At 40.8% G+C, this 22,098-nt stretch overlaps 1 protein-coding gene across 10 annotated transcripts in view; it reads left to right on the top strand.

Moving 5' to 3' along the window:
* The window catches only part of ZMYM4 (zinc finger MYM-type containing 4), a 1,418,124-nt gene that overhangs the window by 241,264 nt on the left and 1,154,762 nt on the right, over window positions 1-22,098 (top strand). For 4 of the 10 annotated variants that reach the window (XM_085648004.1, XM_085648001.1, XM_085648003.1 and 1 more), the window contains exon 1: window positions 1-247. The exons of 4 other annotated variants lie outside the window; for them this stretch is intronic. The gene's annotated coding sequence lies outside the window, so the exon portion shown is untranslated. Of the gene's footprint in view, window positions 248-390; window positions 529-22,098 lie in introns of those variants that run through there. 2 more of the 10 variants (XM_085647998.1, XM_085648000.1) reach the window with 2 other exon arrangements.

Raw genomic sequence — 22,098 nt, 5'->3', positions numbered from 1 at the left:
GACAAAAAAAGCCCTCCCAGATTGCTAGCGGCGGCTGAGTGGCGTCACCGGCCGACCGGCACCCTTCTTCCGCATAATATACATGTGTGTTATCTTGTATTACCCCCGTCTAGTAGGGCGTGAGTGAACGCGCGCACCCCCTGCGGTCAGAGTGGATTCGGCCAAGAGGTCTTTGCTGGTGTGTTGACCAACCGAGAGTGTCCGAGGGGCCAACATGGCGGCTTTACGGAAGGAGGCGGCAGTCGGGGTATGTGTGTTTAAGACCACCACCACCACCCCCGCTGCTTAGTACCGCCCCGATCTACCTGGCTGGAGTTACGTCCATATCTATGGCGGGAAGGGCGAGTGGGCCTTGCATTACCCTTGTTTGTTCAGGAATGAGGGGGAAATATTTCCTGATGGGAGCGAAGCTGGTACTATGCAGCAGACAATGAGTTGTGAACTCCCAGGCACGAAAGAGCCCTGGGCCTGCGGACCCCCCCTCCCCCAATATGTCTAGGCCGTTCTGTGGTGCTCTGTAAATAAGAGGTGATTGTTGGACTTGCAGTTTCTTATGAAGTCTGGGCACGTTGGGGTTATGCACGATGGGCTCAAAATAAACGAGGAACGCATTGTGGGTGGAGGCTGAGTTAGCGAGGATCACAAATGGTACCGATTTGGTGATCACAGTGGAACAGGGATCAGGATGCAACTTGGATATGTGATGGTTACAATTCAAATAGGGAATATAGATTAGGAGTAGCACTGAATTTGTCCTGTTAAGGTGCAGAGAAGTGGGTAGCACTTCGGAACGATGTGGGTTGTTTTATGGTGTTTATTGTGAAAGGACGTGTATGGTTGGCTTTAGGTAATGGAGGTCGGTGTATAAGAAGCTAATGATGCATGCAGAGCGCGGAGATTTCAAGCTTCCATATTATGCCAAATACTGCTATTGTTAAGGTTTTCTTGCATTCTGGTGCTTCGTCTTACATTTAGGCAAGTGTGCATTTTTAGAAAGAGTAGAATATGAGCCGGGTCTAGGGGCGACTTTAGCGCCTTCGTTAAAGTTAAGCAAGGGGAAGTTAATTGTTACTATGGGGCTTTGTGGTCATAATTTTTGCGTCCCCTTGGTCCTCTATGCAAGAAATGCACAATAATGTAGTTTCCTGGTCCCAGTGTGTCAGTTCTGTTCTCAGCCCAGCGACTCCCCTTTGCTTATTGGTTTTGCTCTTTGTGATGGTTTTACCTGTGGCAATAACTTTTGGGAGGCCCAGATTGTCTTTTGTATGCATCTCCATAATTGTTAGCATTAAGCAGTGTAAATCATGTCTAAGGGCCTTTACTTCCCTGCTGTTTTAACTGTGCATTGTTGTATAGTATTGCACTGAATGTTGTCCTTATTCACGCACAATAAGCTCATCGTAAACATAAGCGTTCAACCGCCCTTTGTCTTCAAGTGGATGTGACATTATGTGGCTAACATTAGTTTATATTTTATGCTGACGAGTCTAAACTTGACTGTGTTTATATTGTTGACATCTGAATGTTCGATAGGCTCATTCCTTGCCTGTGTCAAAACGCAGTATGCATCCTTCTACAATGCTGGCGTTCAGTTATGGGCCTCTTTATTACTGTTACAGGTTACGAGCTGCCACCCTAACAATACTTTTCCGTGCTGCCCACGTGGGGACAGCATCGGGGTTTGAAGGCTTCAAAGGAATGGTTTCAAGTTCTTAGTCGTCTTTTTAAGTTGCTCTCATGTACAAACGGAGATCTCCATCCAAATTTGGTGCCCCCCCCCCCATTAAGAACATTTGTACCTTTCTGAAAGAAAACATGTTAATTATAAGCCAGAATGTTTCACATTAAATTATCTTGGAGGTTTCCCCTTATATCTGTGTTCAAGCTAAGTGTTGTATCCCAAGGTGAATGTTTGCTTGACATGGCGATGTTCCTACTAATGAAATTGGTGTGCACTTCCTGTCGCTTGTATTTTAATTGGTGACTGCAGATGAACTTCTCGGACGTAGTGTCCCCCGCTCCCACGTCCTTTTTTTTCTCAAGGTCTGTAACAACTGCTATGCCATCTAAAACGTTAGAAACATACAACATGGTCAATATAAAAATAAGTCCAAATACACAGCATTCATATTTGAATTTGGTTTGTTGGTTATCGCATAGTATGCAGTGGTGTGAATTTTAAATAAAATATCTACTTGTTCATGGGGCAGGTTGCTTCATAAATCTACTTGTCCTGTAACAAAATCCACTTGTCCAGTTGGTGCCATGTAGTGCAACGACAAATTATGGCAGCAATCTCAATATATGAGCTCTCTGATATAGCCTCTCTGATTATGCCTGGCCTCATACTGTAGTAGTGTTTGAATACTCGCAATACCCTTATGCTCCACATTTTCGTAGATACACATACTGGGGATGAAGGTAGTGGTAAGCAATAGTTCTAGGGTTAGAAAGCCCTTTTAAGTCTGTGCAAACCTACTAACTTGCATGTTTTAAGGGTCTTCAACAATTATTCTTTAATCTGTTCCCATACTTAGAAATGTTGGCAATTTACTCCTGACAATGGCAGATGTAAACCTTCTTCCAGTGTTGAAAAATAAGTGGTTAGAGGTAAAGTGAACTTGGAAACACTCAGATTTTCGCATGAGCAAATCTACACATGCGTATTTGCTCATGCTAAAATGCAGTTCGCATATTTTCTAGGAGTACTATTTCTTGTCCTAGTTCTGTAAGTTCTCGGGAATTCATGAAAGCCGAATAGCTGCACTTAATGCAAGGAAATATACCTTGGGTGCACTTTTGAGACTTTAATAATTGGTCTCCTAATTTGGTCTGGCGTTGACCGTGACCTTTTCTGTTTATTAAAGTTCTGTCTCTCTCCCTGTATCGTCTGGCTTCATTGTGAGTGGCAGTGTTCTGCTCTTTCACAAGGAGCATATCGGCACACAAAGTAGTTTTGTTTAGTGCCAGTAACTACTGTGGCAGTGTGTGCTTTTTGAGACCAAAAACAACTTTTTCTAATGTTTGTTATAGTGGTGACGGCCCGGCAGCTCCCACACCAATAAGGTTTTACAAAAACCATGCCAAAACGAGTCACACATTGACCAAGCTAACAAGCATTGGCATAGCCAATAGGTCTCGCTTTTGTGACCTTGTAAGTATTTAGTTATGCCACTGTTGCATGAACAAACACTTATAAGGTCCCAAAGGTGAGACCTATTGGCTATGCCAATGCTTGTTTCGGATTGCTGTATGTCTTTGAAACGTGCTCATATGTGCTGATAAACATGGTTGAGAAATGCCAATCCGTGACTTTGATCATAACGAGATGTGAGGCTGTGACTGTTCAAAATATTTGAGAGATGCTGGTCTGTGTTTAAGTATATTTCACAGATGCCAATTCGTGATTAATCCAGTCAGGGAGACAGCACAAAGCTGTGTGTAAAAAGTATACTTTGACAGCTGGAGAAACTACACCGCCATACTAAGGCAGGAAATGTGCCATCTTAATGCTTATAACATAGATACATTTGTGCATGATGGCTAGTGAAGACACACTCCACCTTCATTACCTCCATAAATAAAATGAGTAACAATGATGCTAGGTATCCAACCATTCCTGTTGAAAGTAAAAACCAAATGGATCGTGATGTGCTATGCAGAGGTGGAAAAGGGTCACATGTGTAGGAGTAAGAGTTTGAGAGGTGTGATGACACGGCTACATTTAATTGAAGGCTGTGCAGAGGACAGGGAGGCTCCTGTACACACAGAACAAACCAGATATGTTGAGGACTCAGAATATAAAATGTTATGCCATTATGGATATCGGAAGAATGTATAATTCCAAAGTGTTTCAACTCCCAGTTTCCCTACCACTTTGGTTTCAAGAAATCAGAAAATAAGCCAGAGTAGTCACAGTCACATGAAACAAACATGATTCACGTGCAACACACAAACCAAGAATTTATATATACACATGAGCCATCCATGTCCCACATGCAAGGAGTGAAAGACCCGATTGCACAGGACTGGTAAACAATTTAAAGATACAGGAGAGGCCTGCAGTGGTCTTTTCCTGGCAGGTTACAGGTAAAAAGGCCTGTCCTTCCACTATAAGCTGTTGTTGCCATCACTGTTGGGTCTCAGCTCTCTGATGAGGTGAGCTAGTCACGATCAGTACTTAAAGGGCCTACAAGGTGTACGTTTCTGGACCATAGAGCCACGCACCCTGTCGCATACTGTGTTACAGGAAGCCCTCAACGTAAATGCATACGTGTTGTGTGTTGCTGCGAAAAAGTAAAAACACCTACCGAACTTGCAAAGGAGAACTCAAGAAAGGGAAGCATGCTCAGTCTTCAGTTATATAGGGAAACCTTTTGTGCCCCAACACCATCTGATTGAATTGCTAAAAGCTGCCTGGTTTGCCTTTGTAAAGACTCAAATTATTTAGGTAGTTGAAACTACAAAACTAACGATTTCACACTTTTTGCCAATTTGGAAAATATTTGGTTTCCTCTTTAATTCTTATTATTCCCCATGAACAGGGCTTTTAAATGGACAGGGACTGCCATTCTCTGAGAACAATTTTACAGAAGAAGGGAACTCAAAGGAATTAAGACAGGGACCTTGGGCAATTTCATGTTATAGAGAACAGTGGTCCCTATTCAGGAGGAATACAGTGTGATAGATAACCATACACTTAGAATAGAATGTATGTCTTTTGTCCAGCCGGACAAGAATTTATTTTCATAGTATTTTTCAAAAGTAGTATCAAATAAAACATTCAAATGACAAGTGAGCACAGCCGTGACCAACAGAACACAAGACAGAACAATGAACACAGAATTGGCCAAAGGGCAAGCCAAAATGGGTCTGTACAGTTGTTCTCAGTATAGACAGACACAAATTAATCATTTAACACCGTTGCACAATGTGTTATAGCTTGAGTCTAGTGCATAGGGTGTTTGAGTGTCGACGTTTCGATGCCACATTGAGTATAGGGCATCATCTTCAGGACAAACAAATAATGCACTGCTGTCTTGATAATATATCACACCTTTTTTTACAATTCTTTACATACAAAAAAGGAGCAAGGGGAGAAAAAGGGGGAATAAAAAATGGAAAGGAAGAATTTTAACCACATTTGACACAATACTAGGCATGTTTTCAGCATAACGTTTGTGACTTAGGTGCTTGGAGTTGCGTGAACAATGTGGATTGAATTTCATGCAGAGGTGGTGACATTTCTCTAGTTTATGCTGAGTGAGGATTGAAATTCGTGTCGCAGTGACGACGTTAAAAAGGAGTTGGTTGAATTGATGCTGATTTATGGTGCCTAGTACAGCTTCGTCATGAAATGGTGAATTATTGCAGTGATTCAACGAGAAGAGACAAGTGAGTATGATATAAACCAGTCTGCATATTAAAGGACGACAAACCGGCACAGTGCTTGATCATGAGCAAGGGGTTCCTCCTGAATAGGGACCACTATTCTCTGAGAACATGCACTTATTTTATTTGATAGGGAGATGACCAGCCCAGTCTGCGGAGGTATACATCATTATCAGTGGGAGAGTTCCAGCTTGTGTGTCTATGCATTTCAAGCAACGGCCCAACCTATGGAACAGTGGGACAGATGTAGTAGAGGATTTTTCAATTGCAAACCCTATGATTTGCAAAATCACTGGGATTGTGATTATAAAACTGCTGTTTATTATGTACAAACCCCATTTTACGAGTCAAACGTTTTCGGACGTGTAAAGTGTTTTTTGTGGCGCTTCGTTTGTGATCTACAACAGATACTACTTAAAATAGTGCAAAGCTGTGCAGACCTAGAAATTATGGAATAGATCAGTCTCATGCCTACTAGTTGTCCCTTCGCTAACTTCTTCTCATGGGTGTTTTTGAGACAGACTGCACAAGGCTTCCCCCGGCTTTTCGGTCACAACCACAACCTTCTTCACCGGCATAAGTCTATTCCTCTTCTGTGCTCTTATGAGTTCTGTGTATGTCACATGTCCCCCTTTGGAGGGTGCAAGCCGGCCTTCGCAGGATCCTACCCTGCCAGACACTCAATTCCCAACGTTGGTTGGACCGCCTGCCTGCATTGTACTAAAAGGTGACAAGTAGCACAGTATTTCCAGTAAGGTAGAGTAGACCACGTAAAAGTTGCACTGCATTTGATCAAACGGGTCTGTGATGAACGCTGAATGTAACATTAAGTGTCCTTACCATCTCTTTCTTCAGCTCTATGGAGAATTAAGGCACACTGGTTGCAAGTTTGTATTTTGAAGAAGCTGTGCATTCCCAAAATACAATGTATAAACGAGGCTATATTTGAATATTGTCAAGGAATCTAGAAATAGGGGACACGAAAACTCAGCTACTCTTTGCATATGGGTCATCAAAGGTTTACTTGCCACTCAAATAATCGGGAAAAAGCCTGAGCCGAAATGACGGCCCTTTATCTGTTCCTTCCTCTTGCTAGAAGCTTCATTCGGTCTACAAGACGTGCTGCTGTGTTGATGATTTCAATAGTTATTTAAAACACGGTCTACAGCGGTAACAAATATTGTGCTATATAATTTGTGATTTAGGAATATAGCAGAATGTCTAACGTAAGGCTAGCATCTTTCAGAAATAAGGATTTCGCCTATAGTGCATTTTGATAAAAAGGAACATCACAAAAGTGGCCATAGAACACACCACCCAGGGACCCAGCCCTAGTGCTTGTGTTTAAGTAGGGTTCTGTCATGTTAACTTACAGAGTCTATGCCCACCCAAAGCAGACAGATCGAGCAGTGGACAGGAGACTTGAGCAGATGCCTCTGAGCTCGCAGAGAGGTGCCCTCGGGGGTGGTTTGTGTATGCCACGTGGTGCTGGAAGTTTCTAACTATAACAGCTCTGTGTTGCGAAGGTCTTATTTTACTCGGATTCCTTGATTCAACTCCACAGACACAAATACATTCCAGAGTGCGTAGGTGGTACAACTGGAAGAAAAGGACCTCTACAAGAAAGGGGTGCCCCTTCTATGCAGAAGGAGATTGCATGAATAAGGCCTGCACTCAGGACTGAGTCTACCTCTGAAGGAACTGACGACGACAAATCACAAATCAAAGTACAATGAAAAAAACTAAATGCTGGAGAAATCATGAGTGTGAATTGCAAATACTATGCAGAGTGCAAGGGCACACAAACAGATTCCGACTTAAGGGGGGTTGGTAAACGCCATATTTAGATTTTGGTATTATTTACATAAGGATAACAATTCGTTTAATGTGCAGTCCAGTCCAAGAATGTTTTAGTATGTTTACATTTATGGTTACTATTTTAAAGATGATGTTTTTTTTGAGGGGGGGTGGTGGGGGGGCGGAGGGAAGGGTGGGCTGGGGGAAGTTAGTTCCTAGGGATGAAAACTAGTTAATTGTATTCACATTATACAGTTATGTTCATGGTTTGCCTTGACTCTTTTAGTCATAATTTGATTATTCGGGTACAACGTGCTTACAAAACCTATATCTGAACGAAAGTTACCCCCTAGGACGAACTTCGTTCTATTAAGAGGCAGAACGCAATTTCTTTAGAATACATATGAAAGTTGTGGGGTAAAATACAGTATCGACATATGAACAGCTTTTTAGTAAATTATAATGAAATGGATTTGTTCGAAAAAAAACTTTAACGAATACCTCATCTAATATTTGTTAACTTAAAGCTAAATGCCCCATTGATTCTGTGTGTTGCCTAAACACGGGAGTTGCAATTTAATGTCACCGCTCATTACATTGTTAAATTGGATTTAGAGGTTTAAGCATGGATAATCGCACTCACAATCATTGCCTTCAACTTTTAGTTCTTTATTTGTGTTTTTTTCTGCCGGTTTAAAAACGTTTGCATCAAGTACGGTGTACAGTACAGCATCTTTGCGTGAGAAAGCGCTTCACGGAGACCGAAAGCTTTAAATTGTTTTATCTGCAGCTTGATCCGGAGTCATTTATAACTAAATATTAAGCGAACGTATATATTTAATTAATTTTAATTGCATTTTAATTTCCGTTTACGGTTTTGTATTTTCTATTAGATCGAAAAAAGCGTATTATGTACTTTGCGGAAAACATTTAATCATAAGCACAGGACACTGGTGGTAAAAAATAAAAAAACAGAGTAAAGCGACAGAGACAAACGACTTTCCTGCTCATGGTGCGCATACACATATATGCATACGCATATACATGTCTAAGGGTCGAGAAGTGAAAGGGGCAGAAGGATGAATCACTGTATGGCTCTACCGTTAAAAAGAAAACCGAGTAAAAACAGATTTAACTTAAGGGAATCTTGGAGAATAAAGGCGCTGAGGGATCCTGGCACAGAGGAGAGCTGCGGAGGCTTCCCTGCGGGATCCACGGCACTCCTTGGCCTCTCAATAACGTGTGCCACAAGGAGGGTCTCTGGTATAAGTAAGATAAGCACGACACAAAAGTTACTAGTAGGGAACTGATTCAGAATAGTGTTTCCATTACAGATCAGCAAAACCTTGGATGTATGTTCAGAAACCAGCATTGGTTGCGCGGCCCGCGAAAGTGAAAAAGATCGCGATCAAGCTCACTGAGAACATCAAAGCGGCCGCGCAGCCGTGAAAGTGATTGCGATCAAGCGCGGCGAGCGATGCGCTTAATGGGCATGACGAGGAAAGCCATATGGCGCCTATGCTCGTAAGCGCGAGCCCGCGTACATGCACGAAGCTGTAGGCCGGCCATGGTAGCATTTGTTGAAGCCGTTACTAAAAGTCTCGCCAGACCAGCGCATGCGCTGGGTCAGGCGAGACCTAAAAAGCTAACCATCAATTTCATATCTGTTGGCTTTGTATTGCTTGTGTCTGGATGGGCGGTAAGGGGTTGGCTGTATTGTTGGAAGTAGACTTAACGTTGACTGTAAATGTGATGGAATCTTTATTCTCGTAAAATGCTATACAAAAATACCTGCACAAATTTATACTTGATACATTTTCGAATACAGCTGTTTGGTAATAGGGCAGAAAAATCAATACAATATGGTTTGCATATTATGCATGGCATTGTATTGCCAGTGAGAGGTCAAGGTTTAAAGAATGGGGGGGGAGGTGGACCGTCACCTGGCATTGTCCATTCTTAGGTAGTGTGTTTGCTTTTTCTTTTTGCACTGTTTTGAGTACTAGATAGGATGTACTCCGATGGAGGTGACCCAGAAAGACCTAAGGCTTAAATCTCATATGGAGTGCTTTTTGTCTTTGTTTTATATTGTTAGTTTTCACTTGCTACCATAGAAATGTAGCAAAGCATCCGTTTGTTAAAATCATACCATCTTTAAAAGTATCCGTTATAATGGAATGTTAAAAAATGTGGGTTTTGGCTTCTCCCTTAGCCTGAGATAACTTTCAATGGCGGAGATGATTTGATATTGTGCATTCCATTAGCAACAATATTTTAGCGCTGAAATTATTATCATAAAAATGCTCCAGGAAAACCTTTTCTGCGTTGTGTGATTTCTGGTTGTTTTTTAAGAGCCTAATGGCAATTGCAGTGCATATTCTGTCAGAATAGATTTCGGACAGTTTGAATGTCATGTGGCATTGACTGGCCATGCTGAGTAACATTTTTGCTTTGGAACTGTTTATGCACATCTTACATGAGCTGTTCCTTTATGGGTTAAGGTTGCGTAGGATTTTTTTAGTCATACCATCTTTTAGGCGTGCTAGGACATTTCAAAAATGTAGATCTTTATGATGTCCCAGTGCATACCAGTAGAGAAACAAGTCTACGCTCAGATAGGTTCAGCAGAATAATTTACATTTGATACATATGCATTAAACTACAAGAAAAGCCTTTGTTAATGTTGATTGTATCTTCAAGTGGCCTAGACTTCACTATTATTATGGGATTTCCTTCACTTGTGTCCCCAACTCTCAATAACATATTGTATTGTGGAGGACGAAAGGCGGTGTGGACGGGATTCAGGTATCAACCTGGGGGAATTCTAATACCCTATCTAGAAATGGATGACTATTGTGTTGCAATGTGAACATGTGATCTCATAAAGTTTAGCAATTGAAACAGGATATTCTATAAAATCGTTTATGGAGGATTAATAACCTGTATGCTCAAAGCCCTGATGAAGTTAAAATGATTTAAATGAAACACGTTTGCTGGCTGTCTTCTTGATTTGATGAAATACATGGAATGTGAATAAAGGAAGCTTTTACAAAGAAACACAATTGTGGACGTCTCAATATCCTGGATGCACCATCCCGTGTTATTACTTCACTTTGTCAGAGATATTGATAAAATATATTTAGGAGGCTCCAAGACGACATATCTACAGACACTTGTCTATATTCTGTTGAGACCCAGTTGCGTACTCTGAGAAGAGTTGGCTCACTATAGGAACTTATTTATTGTAGTTGGACCCTCTTAGGATGACTGTATTTTGTTTGCTGACTGAAACTTCGTATGGATTTTATGAATTTTTGCCTAATGGTTGCTTCATGGGAAAGCTTATGGTGCATACTGTAGGTCTGAGCTGGTCATGGTGAATGATCCATGATGAAAGTTCACTGGAAAAAGGTTTGACTGGTGCGATCCTTTTATTATGAAAAGTTATGATAGAGGCAGTAGGGCTAAGTTGTTAATTGTTAAAAGTATACATTAAGTCTGGATTGTTATTTCAGTTTGAAAGGCTGACCAGATGCATTATGCCATGGAATTACTGATTACTGTAGTAGGCTATTGTTTTGGTGGTGTTTACCCCTGCTTACAAACCCCGGGGATAGAGATTTGCACTAACCATCTTTGTTGGGCCCTCTTAGTTTTGTGTATATTTGTAATTTTATGACTGGCCAATGGTGGCCTGTGGGAAAGCTTATGTCAATGCAGATGACTTGAGTAAGTCATGTTGACAAGCCAATGATATCTGTAAGCCTTATTGGTTCACTGGGAACAGTTGATTCATGCTACAGGTACAATAATTTTATTATGAGAAACAACGACCAAAGCATTAGGCCGACCTACTACTTATGAAAATCACATGCTAAAGTCAGTAGGGCATGACAGCGGATAGTTGTTACACCCTGTTAAACCATATAGACAGGCATTTGGTACTTTGAATCTCACTGATTACCTTAGTAGGCAATAATTTGTGTTGATTACCCTGTTTGTCAAAACCTGTTAGGGTATTTTCACTGTGATAATCCTTCCTAGGCCCTCTTTGGTGGGCTTGGAGGCTTTTGTTGTCTGTTCTAGTGTCGTTATGATTCTGCTTCTATCCATTACAGCATGGAGCAATGGGTCAGCCAATTTCAGCCACTGGCTCAGTTGCCCGATTTAGTGACTCAGTTTTGTCTGAAGATGGGTGTGCTTCAGTGCAATGACTGAAGGGCCAATCCTTTTGGTTTTCCTTTAACTTATTTTCTTCTCCTTTATTATTATTTTTTAGAGCACATACGTGTTTTCCAAGCTGTGCTACAAGGCCTCTTGCTTATGTCTTATTTAATCTGCAAAGCGTGGCATACCACACAATATCTGCTTATAAACCAGGCAACCGTAATACAATAGTATTCTGTACCATTGTTTATCATTTTAAAATGGTCCGCATTTTACTTCTAAACATAATTGTTAAACACCTTCAACAACCATACACTAATGCAATACAATTGTAGGGCGACAGACTGCTACTGTCTAGTTAAAAAAAAAAATGTATATATTGCACCATTTAGGTGGCTTTTTTTCTTCTTTCAACTTATTTTTATAATTTTTCTGGCATGTGTGTTGGACTTTTGTTTTATTGTGGATGGGTAAACGGGAATGCTAAGTGTGTGGGTGGAGGAATGAATGCATGAGTTTAAGAATGTCAGAGGGCCTTTATTGAGGGCATTAAGTGCCTAAACTTAGCAGTGACTCGAGGCACTTTCAGTTATACACCAGATCTATTGGCATTGGATATTCTTGGATGAAGGGATGTCTCTGCATAACACACCACAATTATACAACATTATTTAAAGATGTGTGCTTTTAATAAACCACATTTTCTTCTCAAAACAGTAAATATGCGTACGATCCTAGACTTGGAATAACCATTACTTAAAAAAAATTCTACGCTTTCTGCATTAATGAACTGTTTTTTATATAGAATTATTTGCAACACTAACTTGGACATATAAGTGGAGCACCTAGGTCTCAACCAAAGCTGGCTGCAGATCAAATCTCCTGCCCAACCGACACAAAGTATTTGGGCTCAATTTGAGTGTCAATCAATAAACTGCAGGTAAAAGTTCCAAAAAGACATCCTATTGGTTCCCTGTGTTTGATTCCTTGCTCTGATGAGAAACAATGTAGGCAGAATAAATTGGCTCTTGAAGCTACGAGTTGCCAGTTTAGCCTCCTGTTAGGAGTATTCTGTTCCTTCGCTAAAGAGACAGACTCGGAGTTACATCTTGCAAGTTCAGAGCATGAAATGATCTACATAAATTGCTGCATATCTTATAAAACATTTCCAAATATTACAAAATAGATTAATAAAATCCGAAATGACTTATGCCTACTAACCCTTCTGGGGTATAGGCCATCAATCAGGACCCTCCAGCCCACTCTGTCCTAGGCATTTTTTTTCAATCTGACTCCAGGTCCCCATCTCTTTGCAGTAGGCCTCAACACAGGTGTTTCTCGGCCTTCCTCTTTACCTTTTCCCTTGAGGGTTGCAGATGAGGGCTTGCTTGGTGGCGTATGATGCGGGATTGTGCAGGGTGTGACCTATCTAGCCCCAGCGTCTTCATGATTTCTTAATGAGCATGAAATTTGTAAGTCTGCTGCCACAGGTCTTTGTTGCTGATGGTGTTTGGCAAGCATTTTTGGAGGATTTTCCTCACACGTGTTGATGAAGGTCTGGACTTTGGTGGTCAATTTTGTCCTCCAAGTTTTTGCTCCATACAGAAGGACCGATTTTTATGTTGCTGTTATGAAGCATGATCTTGGTTTGCAGTTAGGTCCTTGGAGCTCCAGATCTTCTTTAGCTGAATGAATGCACAGGGGTGTGGGATTTAATAAAATATCTACTTGTCCATGGGGCAGGTTGCTTCATAAATCTACTTGTCCTGTAACAAAATCCAGTTGTCCCTTTTGTGCAATGTAATGCAGTGACAAATTATGACTGCAATCTCATTATATAAGAGCTCTGAAATAGCCTCTCTGTTTATGCCAGGGCTCCTTCATAGTAGGGTTTGAATACCAGCAATTCCCTTATGTTGCCACGTTTCCGCAGATCTACATACTGGGGCAGAAGGTAACTAATGGTAAGCAGTAGTTCCAGGGTTGGAAGGCCCTTCTGAGTCTGTGCAAATCTACTAACTTGCATGTTTTAAGAGTTTTCACCAACTCTTCTCTAATCCTTTCCCATACTTAGAGAGGTTGGCTATTTACTCCTGACAATAGAAGACCTAAAACTTTTCAAGAGTTTGGAAATAAGTGGTTAGAGGGAAAGTGAACTTGAAAACACTCAGATGTTTGCATGAGCAAATCTACACCTGCATATTTGTTCATGCTAAAATGCAGTTCACAAATATTTTTAGGAGTACTATTTCTTGGCCTACTTCTGTAAAGTCTTGTGAATTCACGAAAGTTGTACATCTGCACTTAATCCAAGGACATGGGTGTACTTTATTTAATAATTGGGCCTCTAATTAGGTCTGGCGTTAACCATGACCTTTTGTGTGTATTACAATTTTGTCTCTCTCTGTCTATCGGCTAGCTTCACTGGGAGTGACAGCATTCTGTTCTTTCACAAGGAGCAAATCGATAGCTGTTTTGTTCAGTGCCAGGAACTACTATGCAATGTGTGCTTTTTGAGACCAAAACTATTTTTGCTTTTGCCAATGTTTGTTATAATGGCAAGGGCCCAGCAACTCCGACACTAATGTTTTACAAATACCATGCCAAAATAAATCAGGCATTGACAAATCCAAAAGGCTGACCAACAATTTCAGATCTACTGGCGTTACCAATGCTTGTTTATTTGTTTCCCATAATCTTATTAAAACTAGTTACACTTATTTTCCATTATTATTATTTCTGGGAAATACTAGCATGCATCAACACATTTTACTAAATGATGCTGCAAAAAAATGGTACCTACGTTTTTTCAGTAGTTTAGCAAAATGTTTTTGCATTTTTTTTTTGTGAACATTTTATTTTGAAAGCATAAAATCATCAAACTTGCTTTTCGGCTTCTGGAAATATTTGCATGTAATCAGAGCGTTCTGGGAGCAGTATACATATCCTCATATTGTTAAACTTTGCAAACGTTTGGCACATTTTTATATTCTAACCACTGTCAGAAGGGCAGTCTGAGCTTACAACATTTACTTAGAGAGCTCACCTTAATAATAAAGGCTTTACATTTATGAACCATAAATACAGGTGTGAACAGCATTAACACATGGACACATATTACCTTAACTGCAGGCAATGCCTTTCCCTGATCCATAATGTGGTACTGTAAACTGGCAGTCAAAGGGTTTGTGCTGTAGGGGGTTGGGCCTACTTGTCCCAAGGACAAAATACACATGAAAACATGTTGCCCTTGACCCCAAACAGTATGTCCCGGGTGTCGGGCTATAAGAATTCCACATCCCTAAATGCAGCCCCTTCTTTGCTGATTCTTGCTTTGACATAAGTGTCTGTGCCGCCCTGCTTGCTTGGTGGCTGAAAGCCTCAACCTCTTCCAGTGCATGTCTTGCATGATTGACTGCAGTTGTCCAGGCTGTGTTGGACTCCAGGATCTTGTTTTTCCCCCTTGTTTATGTTGCGTCAAAGTTGTGTTGATGTAGCTACCACTTTTTTGGTCTTCTCTTGCATCTGCAAATGTATATGGGAGAGTATGGCCTAATCGTTTACAAAGTCCAGGTCGTTGAGCTGCTTCCAAGATGTCCACTGGATCCCATTCCTGCTCCTTGATGTGGATGTCTTCATGATCCAGTCTAAACCAGCAGGTAGAGAAAAGGCAAGAGCAAATAATCCTGGCGGACTCCCATCCTCACTTGTAAGGCTTTCGTGAGTTATCCTCCATGGAATATCTTGCAGATCATTCCCTCATAAGAGTTCCTGATGATTCTTGTGAGATTCTGTCTGACCGCTGTGGTGGAAGAATTTTCAAAGGGTCTCTGTCCGTGTTGTTGAATTCCTTCTCACAGTCAGACATAGTGGGGGAGCTCCAGTCCATCGATTGCTCAATGATGATGCACAATTTTGAAGTTTGGGCTTTGCAGGATCTGTCTTTGCGTAAGCCAGCTTGCTGGACTTGCACCTGAGCATCGACTTGTTCCTTCATTTTGTTCAGGCTGACTCGGTTAAACACTTTGCTTGGGGTTGAAAGAAGAGTTATCCCTCTGTAGTTTGCGCAATTAGTTACTCAGGTCACCCTTCTTGGAGATCTTGATCAGGTATCCCTTTTTCCAGTCTGACTTCACCGTTGCCTCTTCCCAGATCCTTCCAAACATTAGGTAGAGCATGTTTACTGATGTTTCAATATCTGTATTCAGTGCTTCTGCAGGAATTTTCTTCTGGCATCCTGCTGCCTTCCCATTTCTCAGATGTCTGATGGCATTCTGCTTTTCTTCCTTGGTTGGTCTGACTCAATCGATTGGCAAGTCCTTGTCAGTTGGCTGGATGTTTGGTAGAGACTGCGAGAACGAGCTGGTTCAGCAGTTCTTCAAAGTGCTCCACCCATTTGTTACCCTTGATTGTCTTCCTAGCATGGTCTTTAAGAAGTCTTTCTGGCTTGCTGTATCTGCTGGCGACTTTCCTGGTATGTCGTAGAGATCTTTCAAGTTTCCATGGCTTGCAGCTTCCTGGGCCTCTGTGGCAAAACCAGGAATAGGGATTACATAGACAGTACAACAATAGTTTGGGAAACTGAATAGCAATTAATATTGGAAGCAGGAATTCACACCATTTCTAAAAGGGTAGCTTTTAAGGGATGAAGAGTTCAGAGCTAGAGAGGCTTAAAAACTATTCGCAGCTTTTGTGTTGTGGATGGAAGAGAAGGTAGAATTAATATGCTAGTCAGTAAAAATTGAGAATAACCCACTAATTTGGGGTGTTTGTACAGAGCCCCACCCCCCTAATGCTGGACGGGTATTGTTTAAGATAGTCTTTTATAATGGAAGACATTTGTTAACATCTAAAATGTGATTTAGACATGGATTGCCTATCTTTAGGATCTAGTAGCAGTCACATAATTCAGGTCAAGGCCAGCTTAGTTTTTGGCAAATCTTGAATACGTTTTTTCATTTTTTTAAATAATAATAGTTAGATGTTCATTTTAGAGTAAGAATCTAGATGATTGTTACTTTGACTTGAAAAGAATAAGTGGATATGGTAATGTTAAGTGCCCTTTTTAAGATGAGTCTATATAGCATTAATTGCACAATAGAATTTGTATAGGATGAAATTGTTAACTTCAGTTCTCTTCCAGTTTGTGTACCGTTCTGTTTAATACATTTTTATTGAAATACGTTGATCACCAAGCCGTGTGTCTCCAACCTTTTCTATAATGAGAGCCACTTCTGATCAGTTAAAATAATCCGGAGCAAATGACTGATATTTGTAGTAGTGACCACGTCAGTTACTACCACAATAGTGACCACATTTTGCAGGGTTATATTAGGGACCACCCAGATGTATGTCACAATATTGCGTATTGTAAATATTGTGATCCGAAATATATCCATAGTACTGATTACATAAAAGCATGAAGGTGTACTCTTAGATAGTTAAGTATAGATTTACTATTATTCACTCTGTTTCTAAGTATATCCTCAAATATTTGTTGGCATTAAGAATATACATTAAACTATACTTCAAAGCAACGTTGAAAAAACCATAAGCAATGTAAAATGGGTTCCACACGATTAGTAAAATAGCAGCCACATGATTGATGAAAACAGCTACAGCAGCAAGTGCTAACTGGCACAAAGGAAATACTAATAGCTATAAATTTGCCAAACACCCATGACTTGTACTCCAAAGATCAGCTTTAAAATGTTTTGGAATCGTAATTTTATTTTCAAGCATCAGCATAACCCCTTTTTAAAATGCAAAATTTTCTATCAAAACTCCTTTTCAAAATGCAAATATAAGATTTACATTTTGGGTAAACATATTCCAAGAACATCTTGTCTCTTGTACACAAATTGTAGAACTTGTAGAGTGGGGGTTGAAAAGTTGCAAGTCTCCATGAAAAATGTTGCAAGTCCTGCAGGGTGTCACAAGTTGGTTTGGCTCGCAGCCACTGTAAGGTTCTGGAGACGTGTAGGGATCACTTTGTCGTTCTGGCAAAAGCCTCTAAATTATGCTGGACTGTACTTAAAGGAAGTTACGTCCAGGGGACCGACTAGGTCCTGAGCCACCCGTTGGAGACACCTGCACCACATTTTTGTATCAAAGTTTAATAAAAGCTAAAATGTGGACAGTATTAAATGACAGTTGAGGGTTGGGGCACGTATGGTATTGCAGTGGTTGCTATGCTAGAGTCGATGTGCTGTTACGGCTTGTACTGCAGTCCTTGAAGTACCATTCATTAATACAGAACGGTCAGAGTGCCCCATGGTTATGTCACTGTAATTCTGGGCCAAAACTGAAAGGGCATCACCTGTATTGGGCTAACTTTATTGTGAACACATGACTTGTTTTGGAAATTTGAAGAATACTAGCCATGAAACCTTCGGAGTACTTAGCAGACCTACAGGCTTTAGGAATGGCTTTCATTGAATTTGTTTTTTAAGGAGGCTATACACTCGAAATACCTTGACTTCTTTTAGACCTATGTGGGAAATAGGGCATGGTGGAGTTAAGGAACATACGATACACAGCACCACTGCAGTTGTTAGTGTGGGACCGGACCATACAACAGTGAGGAATTAATTATGAAGCGAGCAAAGGCAGAGTTTGCAGCATGTTTTGTGGCGTTATCCTTCATTGCATTTTAGCATGCAAAGATATATCAGATGGGCCATAATGCTTTAGAAAGCTGAGGCTTTGTAAAGAAGGCACATCTTTACAGTTTGTTAAAGGAGTGATTTTATCTTGAATGCAAAACTTTCATTATTATGTCCTTGCTACATCCCATAATTGAAATAATTTGTAGAGAAAAACGCAGTATTCCAGACAGCCTAGGCTCATGCAGGAAATATTAATGTTTTTTATCATTTGTTTTAGAACTGTCTAGTTTATTCTCTTTATCAACCTCAAGTCTTCTGCTGCAACTCTTCTCATTGAAGAAACCAGTCCCAACATAATTGTGTTTCAGTAGGAGGCACGTTCAGTTTCAAGATTTCAGAATGTAAAAATAATGCAGTTTTTTTTTTTTAAGCACTTTGACTTCTTCATGTACCTGTTATTTTGGCAACGATGAAGCGAACAGAAATTGCCCTCATCTGTGGAAATAGAGTAACTATGAATAATTTATTGCTCTATATTAACCTCTTCAGCGCTGCGCGGATTCCCGCGCGGTGCTGAAAGTTCTGAGCGCGGGCGGGGCCATGACGGAACGGTTCCGTCATGAGCACAGCCCAACCGACGTGCATGACGGAACCGTTCCGTCATCGGCGTCGAAGAGGTTAATGTGGGTTTGCTTCTGTTCATGTTAGTTTTAATTCACCCTATATCCATCCAAGGCACTGTTTTCCTTCACCTGGCAATCAACCAGTTAACTGATTTGTCTAATTTTTTCATAGGTTTTGTGAGCTGCTGACTACTTTTTTGTAGCATTTCTACTGAACCTTTGCATTTGTGTTAGAAGCTTCTAGCTGTCTGGTAGGCAAAAGCCTACTGCAGACTAAACTATAAATTTGCAGCTGGCTTTGCCCCAACCGTTTGGTTGTTTTTGTCATCCCTTTTTGCTTACGTTGTTATTAAATAGCTTTCCTTGTCCATCTACGTTTTGCCCACCCATCTGTTTGTTCTTCCCCTGGAGCGCAGCCTCTTTACCATACTTTTGATTGGATGACTTATTTTCTTCCACTGCTCACATTTGGATAACTACTTTCTTTTGTTACTTTTAAAATATCATAAGTGCACGTGTTATCCAGCACTATTCTTGGTGTGCTGCTTCCCTCTGCTGAACACTCTCCGTGTTGCTCCTTCACACTACCTCTCCCCCACACCCCACCAACAGGTCATCCATTGCTTTGCCCACCCCTTCCCGTTTTTCGGTTTCTGCCTGGCGAAAGCAGCGCATGCGTTGCTCTGCCATGCAGAGGAGTTTTGGAATCTATACGATTCCAGCGTGCACACGGGGAGACAAACGAGACGGAAGATGTGCACGCGGGGATTGGATGCTTTACTGGCGGCGTGATACACTGGGGACATTTTTTCCGCCGCCAGTAAAGGCAGTCCCCGCGTGCAAATCTTCTGTCCGTCCCATGACGGGGTGCGCTTGTTGTACAGTGCAAATCTATCAATATAGATGTCTGTGCGATTTACATTTAGGCAATTACGGGCATGAATGTATCGAATACAGTATTAAACATTAGGGTTTGATAAACACATGTCTAGCATAGAGTATTCATAATAGACGTGATTGAGACACTATGAAGCCCTCTGTCTTTTCCACGGAGCTTAGTAATGTTTTATTCAAAGTCTCATAAATCAGAATTAAAATATTTTCAATATTGATTATTAACAGTAAGATCATGGTTGTTACTCGCTTATCTTAATCAGCCAACAAGCATTGACAACCCCAATAGTCCTGGCTGGTTCTACGGGTGTGTCATTTGTTGCCTTGTAACAGCAAGCTCACATAGCAACCAAAATGCCAGTCCGGGGGCAAGCTGTGGGAATCAAGGGCATTTCTTATACTTGTTTAAGCCCTGCGGTTAAGTACGAATACAACCGAAGGAGGCAGCTCACAGGGATGTGGAATTCCTATAGCCCGACGCCTGGGACATATTGTTTGGGGTCAAGGGCAACAAGTTTTAATGTCTATTTTGTCCTTGGGACAAGTAGGCCCAACCCCCTACAGCACAAACCCTTTAGCCGCCAGTTTACAGTACCACATTATGGATAAATGAAGGGTATTGTCTACAGTTAAGGTAATATGTTTGTCCATGTGTTAACACTGTTCAAACTTGTATTTATGGTTCATTAATGCAAAGCCTTTATTATTAGGGTGAGGACTAAAAGTAAATGTCAGCTCTGCGTGCACTACTGACGGTGGTTCCAGTATAAACGTGTACACACGTTATTAAAGTTTAGTAATATGAGGCTATGTATAATGCTCCCAGAATGATCTCTGATTATATGCAAATATTTGCAGAAGCTTGAAAGCAACAGTGATGATTCTTGCTTTCAAAATAAAATGTTCACAAAAAAATGCAAGTAGGAAAAAAATATTTTACTTCACTACTATAAGATTTTAGGTACCATATCTTTACAGCATCATTTAGTAACATGTTGATGTACGCTTGTATTCCACAAAAATACTTATAATGAAAAATCAGTGTAACCAGTTAAAATACGATTGTGAGAAACAAAAATAAACAAGCATTGGCAAAGCCAGTAGGTCTGAAATTGGTGGTCAGGCTTTTGGTTTTGTCAATGCATGACTTTTTTAGGCATGGTTTTTGTAAAACCTTATCTGTGTGGGAGCTGCAGGGCCCTCGCCATTTTAACAAGCATTGGCAAAAGCAAAAAACTGTTTTTGGTCTCAAAAAACACACATTGTCACAGCAGTTCCAGGCACTGAACAAAACTACTTTGTGTGCCAATATGCTCCTTGTAATAGAGCAGAATACCGTCACTCACAGTGAAGCCAGCTGATAGACCGAGAGAAGGAGAGAGAGAGAGACATAATTTTACTAAACACAAAAGGTCATGGTTAACCCCAGGCCTAATTAGAGGCCCAATTATTAAAGAGAGTCTCAAAAGTGCATCCATGGTGTATATCCTTGCATTAAGTGCATATATACAGTCTCCGTGAATTCACAAGAATTTACAGAAATAGGCCAAGAAATAGTACTCCTAGAAAATATTGGTGAACTGCATTTTAGCATGAGCAAATGTGCATATGTAGATTTGCTCATGTGAAAATCTGAATGTTTCAAGTTCACTTTAACTCCAACCACTTTTTTCCCAACCCCGAAGAAGTTTTACGTCTGCCACTGCCAGGAGTAAATTTCCAACCTTTTTCAGTATGGGAAAAGATTAGAAAAGAGTTGGTGAAAATCCTTAAAACATGCAAGTTAGTAGGTTTGCACCGACTCAAAAGGGCCTTCCAACCCTTGAACTATTGCTTACCACTACCTTCAGCCCCAGTATGTAGGCCTGCAGAAACGTAGCAACATAAGGGAATTGCTAGTAGTCAAACCCTACTATGGTACAAGCCCTGGCATAATTAGAGAGGCTTTATCAGAACTCTTGCATAATGAGATTGCTGCCGTAATTTGTCGCCACATTACATGGCACAAAAGGGACAAGTGGATTTTGTTACAGGACAAGTAGATTTACGAAGCAACCTGCCCCATGGACAAGTAGATATTTTATTAAATTCCACACCCCTGCAGCTCAGTGTACTGAGCATCTGCAGTGGCGGAATTAGTAAACTCAGTACTTTGGGGTTCATGGTGTTTCTTTCCAGCAACAAAAGATGGGGTTTGGTTTGTGGCCCATAATGCCATCCCGCGCCTCTTCCCATCAATCAACCCTCACTCGTTTTTACGGGGCGGAACATGCCTTCACCCAGTGAGTCCCACTATTTTAGTAGGGGTTCTCCTTTCAACTTTTTCTTTGAGATGGAGGGTCCTGTCATCTTTCTTCACTACCCACCCACATCCAGGTAATATGCAATCTGTCTCAACACTATTTACTTCCCTCTTACTCCTGTTTGTGTTGCTGCTTCTCTTGCACATCTACAAGACACCCAATGATCTTGCGTCTTTGCATCATGGTTATTTTAATTTTCTGAGCTTACTGGTAAACTGGAATATAGGATCCTGCCAACTACTGACGTGTTAAGTAACACTAGCAAATCTTTCTTTAAATACTTAATTCAAACTCTCTTGAAATCATAAAAGCACA

Source organism: Triturus cristatus, chromosome 3_2 (assembly GCF_964204655.1).
Source record: "Triturus cristatus chromosome 3_2, aTriCri1.1, whole genome shotgun sequence".
Taxonomy (NCBI): Eukaryota; Metazoa; Chordata; class Amphibia; order Caudata; family Salamandridae; genus Triturus; species Triturus cristatus.
The sequence above is the reverse complement of the archived record's forward strand: the minus strand, read 5'-3'. Positions and strand labels throughout refer to the sequence as shown.